The 5,496-nt window shown below is 40.2% G+C and overlaps 1 pseudogene; it reads right to left on the reverse strand.

Moving 5' to 3' along the window:
- Positions 1 to 350: 350 nt before the first annotated feature.
- On the reverse strand, positions 351 to 1,249 carry LOC139779246 (uncharacterized; annotated as a pseudogene).
- Positions 1,250 to 5,496: the final 4,247 nt, after the last annotated feature.

Below are 5,496 nucleotides of genomic sequence, written 5' to 3' on the forward strand. Positions count from 1 at the left end.
GGTCGAGAATCTGAAAAGGTGATTGTTTAAACAAATTGGTTAACCATAAGTTCATAAATACGTACCTTCTCGGTGGATTGAGGATAAACCGAGTGGCGACCGATGACTTAGAGGGCAAAATAGAGCGTCTCGTGACCCAATGGTGTATCGTTCGGTTACAATATAATATTTCTTAATGCCTCGTGTGGTGCAAGTGTGGTGAAAAAGGGAACTTGTCTTTTTAAGTATACTGTTGAAACAACACGCATAAGTTAAAATCAGCTTTAAGTATTACCTTTATAAAAAGTAAAGTTAAAGTATATTTATAAGTATTACGTTTGTTAAAAGTAAATTTAAAGTATATTTGCGACTTGCTTATAAAGTTTTTATTGAGGTTAATAACTTAAAGAAAACTTTACGCTCGGCTGTCAGTATACTATTAGTCTACCATTATACTATTCTAGTATACTATTATTACGGCTAGTATACTTTATAATACTTTAAAATACTTTAAGTAACTTTAAAAAACTTTAAGTAAATTTTCCTAAGGGCTAAGACAGCGTGGCGATTTGACACGTCCTCTGTTCAAGCTCGCTATCCTCGTCGGATTTGCTGGCCCAGGAGGACCGTCGCTCGTGTCATATCTCACCGTCGCTGTCCCCGGGACAGCGTCCTGGTCCTGACACGCCGTCATCGAGAACCTCCGTCACCTCGTGAAACAGACAGATAATGGGTATGGGGTAAGGGCAAATCGAGAAAAAAAGTATATTTCGTAATAAATCGATGAATAAATATTTCATGAGAGAGAAACCAAGAGATTGACATTAAAATTAATTCACGAACTTTTTGCAAAATTATTTTATCGCCCACCTCGGGAGCACTCACCAGAACTTCCTCGAATCGGTCGTAATTCTCCTGCCTGGAGTTCAAGAGGCTCTCGCCTACCGAGTCGGCGCCCGATTGGCAAGGATCTCGTCGTCCTAGTGCGCTCGATGCAATATGCAGCAAGGACAGTACCGCCAAGAGGCCGGCTGCAAGCACATATATATCTGTCAGGAGCTCACGGAAATAGAGTTGAAGGAGCCGGCGTCCTTACCCGCGACGTAGGACAGCCAAAGTCTATTGGGTCGCCACGCTAGAATGCAGGACAGTGGTAGGTAAAACAACGCCTTTCGCCAGCCCCGCGTGGCCGCCAGAACGCCGCCAGCAACGCGAGCAGAGGGAATCCTCGTTCCTGAGAAAACAAAACGTCAACATACATATATCGTTTTCTCATAAAAAGGATCCGCGAGATTAAAAGAATTATTTTCTGGAATAACGTTTTAAATAAAGAATTTAAATAAATTAAACAATTCGATATATCTAAAACTCCTTTTTATCTCTTTTATTCCACTATTTTTTATTTTAGGATTATTTTAATTTTATTTTAATTGGCTCTATTTATTTTAATTGCATGTTGAGAATTGCATCGATTTAAGATTATATTCTATTTTTCTAGCCAATGTGTATTTGACACATTATTATTATAGGTTCTTCAGAGCGAGCGAGATGTTCCTCAGACAGTTTATGCAACATCGTAAAAGTATTTACGTGATCGAGTTATCTGACGTTCGCGGAACTAGAGGATTTACATGATTTACATTCGATAAACAGAAACTTTTGCGAGAACGACGTCTTCCGCTGAATGCCGCAGGCGAGCACAGCCTTTAGTCTTGATTATGACCCCATCAATTTCACTTAAGTTTCCTTCTTAAAGAAAACGCGGAGCGGTAAGACGATTTTTCCATCGATACAACTTTCAAATACTCTTACCGAGTATCCTTTTTACGGAGATTAACAAACTGAATTCCGAACGGGCAAAAGAGATCAAAATAAAAGTCCGACTTGTCGTACCTGCACCAGTATCCTGCACATTCGGTTTTACGCTACATTCTTTATATATTTTTTCTGGCTAATGTAATACACGAGAACGTTTGTCTAATTAAAATGTTAACGTGCGCAGTGGCAATTGCGTTCGCAATGCAATTTCGCCGCGGTAACTGTATAGAAAAAAAAAATTACCGGGAAGCGATTTGCCCGAGCTTTCGAGATTATCGAGGAAATCTCCGCGCGGAGATAATTATCACGCGCGTTTCAGAGAGCTGCTAATGTACGAAATTAACCGTCGCGGCAAACGTAAACTCGCCTAATCAGCTCGCGGAAGATTAATATACGTCATTGTGGCGAGGAAAATGGGAAAGCACGACAATCGTCTTTACGCAGCATGCGGGTCTCGCAGTAGGAATCTACAATAGGAATCTTCCTGTCCTGAAAAGTGGTCGAGAAAATCGACAAGATCAATTTAGACAGAAAGGTTTGTTTTTGAATATTCCTTCAATAATTAACTCGCTGAAATATTTTTAATTGAATTTGCCCTCGATGGAGACCGAGAGAAAGAGAAGATCTGACGGATCCCCGCGCGAACGGATATAAAAGAAGATGTCTCCATTGGAAATCCGCTTTTCTGCAAACCAATGTTATCTCTCCCTCTCGATCATCTCCGCGTAGATCGGAGTGATCGATCGTTCCGACTGGCAGTTTTAATGGCACCGTCATCGGAGATATAAACTTCCGCGGCAGCATCGATTCCGGACGGATCGCCAAGCTAAGTTACTCGTTAAAACCGTAGACCCTGCAGAACTTCTTTTAATACTTCCTCCCCCTAGCTTCCGAAGAACGCTGGCGACGTCGTCCCATTGGTCGCCGTCTCACGCTGATCGATATGAGCAACTTAAATGATAAAAACTTGCCGATATAACCGGCTCGACAATCAAGACCAAATTTACCGAAAGGCTTGTTGAACTTTATTAACGTATTAACTCTATCGGGAGACATAAGACAGAAAATACAGCGGTCGGAGATATCTGGATGAATTAATCGAGGGAAGCGCCCGCAGCATGAGGCATAACACTGCAAGTGCTCGCCATCGCGACGTTAGTGAACGTTGGTGAACGCGAAGTCTCGCCCACCGGGGAGAGACTCGCGTCTGCAAATAGAGTAGATGCACTAGCTGTCACGCGTAAGATAAAAAAAATGCCAAATGCAACAATGTTTAATGCAATGTGTAATTATGTATCACGACAAATAACACGGATCAACTCTGCGCTGTATGCAGAGAGCTCTATTATTGAATCAACTGCGATAATCAGAAATTGTGCCATCTGCAACCGACCATGATTCGGTTTGATGACCTTGATAGACACTTGATAGATACTTCTACTTATCCCCGATATTTCTACTTATTCCCGAGCGGCGCGAAAAAACTTTAATTTCTAAATTCATTACAATATCTGCACAATGAAAGAAAAAGAGAAAAAATTTAATTTTCCCTACAACACACCCGTAAAGGACACAACGAAGCGCGGCATACATTCGGTAAAAGAAAATCAAGCTTGCTATAAAAGCAAACGTTCTCTAGCGTTGCTGAGCCTTTAAAGATCCCCGTAATCGCCTTTAAAAAAAGTCCACCTATAAAACTCTTAAAAATTTCATATTACCGATAAGTCTATTTGCGCAGAAAGAGAAAAAGGAAGAGATAATTATTATATCTCAAAACATAAAACAGACGAACTACGAGCAATGATTTCTAAATTGTAATAATAGAAATCGCATATCGATGGATTTGCGCTCGTATAAGTATAAATCCCCTTCGATGAAGATCGAAAAAAGCATTAAATCAACAAAGTACATAAATTGTAATATTGTTAACATTGCCAAGACCGAATTGGCAATCGCTCAAGAAAAGTACCATGATGCGTGTACCAAGAAATATTTCTGAGTTAAGGGGATCCTGCAGCCGTATAATGATTTACCGACATTATCGTTTTTAGATGGATCTTTTAATTGGCTTTATAGAATTGCAAAAATCTTTTACAGAATTAAAGTCCGCACAAAAATCTAGGGTGCCAAATGCAATTTTACATCAAAAACATCAAAAATTAAAAATGTTACTTATTTGGGCATACATACACAGCTGTCACCTGACGACAATATTTGCTTAAAACAAAAATTCTGCAGTTTATACACATACATAATGTTTATCATCCTCCCTTGGGAAAACATGTAAGAATAATATCGTGTAAGTAGAAGTAAGATTCAATGCGTAGAAAAAAAGATCAATCTAAAAATTATTTTGGTAATGCAAATACGGATGCAGAATGACAAGAAGAGCAGCAACAGTAGTTGCCGGATCTTGCGAGAGATGGCAAGCAATCGAACAAAGACATATGTCATTTCGTTAGACAAAGACAGATATAGGGAAAACAAAATTAGAAAGGTTGACATTATCGACATCGAGAAAGTTCGCCTGTCACTGCAGGATCCCCTTAACGAACTTCTCACTGCGTAGGAATAGTGATTAAGCGCCGCGGATTTCTTCGTTGCAGAAACGCAAATTTATTGCAGCCTTGTTGTCACGTTGATTAATTCGTGAATAAACCGTTGAACAACCGTGACCGATTAAATACGAGTGCTCGGTGGACCAGTTCCATCCTTCCGAATGTAACGAGACGGCACAGCGTGAGGGTGTTTTGAGTTATATTACACGATATCACTCTTGCGCCCCGACTTGCAGCGCTACGAAAATAAGCGAAGAAACCTGTTGCGTTACACACGTCGACGAGGAACGCGAGCGCGTTCTCGTATTTCATCAATACCTAAATTCTATTTGTTTTTTCCTTTACGACGATACGAGTCGAGCTTCTTATCAATCCTTCCAGTGAATCTCTGTAGTAATTCGAAAAATATCTACGATTAATTCTTTAAATAAATAATAGGTATTTTAAATGAAGACAGCTTATCTCGAAATCTTTCATATTAAATTACCAGCATCAATTTCCGTTATTTTCCCTCTATTGACAGCTCCATTTTACAGCAAGGCCTTCGTAGTATGATATGATACGATACAAAAATTCTGATACAAAAATTCTAAGCCATGATTTTTCAGACGGATTTAGGTGAGCTTCAACATGTCACACGTTATGAGTTTTGGACGACCCTGCATAGATGAAATTCTCATCCCTCACGGAATTTTTTAGCAGAAATACATTGATTTCAAAAAAGGAAAATTGTTCGACTCTCATTCGTCACCTATTCTAAATGCATTCAGTGAGCGATAATTGATCATAATTGATAATGGCTGCGTCACTTAACCGGAATAGTTAACCGTTACCGAAAAAGTGCGGCATGAATTGCCGGCGGTTTCGACGAATCAACGCGATTATCGATGTCCGGTGACGGAGAAATTTAAATTTTACGCCGTGGACTCTCTCTCGTATACGGTCCTAGATACGTCCCTAGATACAGTAGTCGTACGCGAAGGTACGTATATGTACACGCGCGCGGGGGGTGTGCACGCGTACGCGTATGTAACCGTCGACAGTTATGTGTACGTGTTCACGCCTCGCGTTCCTGTTGATTTAATTACGACGATTGGCCTGCCAATCTAATTGACGTGCATCAATTATTTGGCCCGCGTTC

Source organism: Temnothorax nylanderi, unplaced genomic scaffold, assembly GCF_030848795.1.
Source record: "Temnothorax nylanderi isolate EJ_2023f unplaced genomic scaffold, tnyl_v1.0 TNYL_tig0216_pilon, whole genome shotgun sequence".
Taxonomy (NCBI): Eukaryota; Metazoa; Arthropoda; class Insecta; order Hymenoptera; family Formicidae; genus Temnothorax; species Temnothorax nylanderi.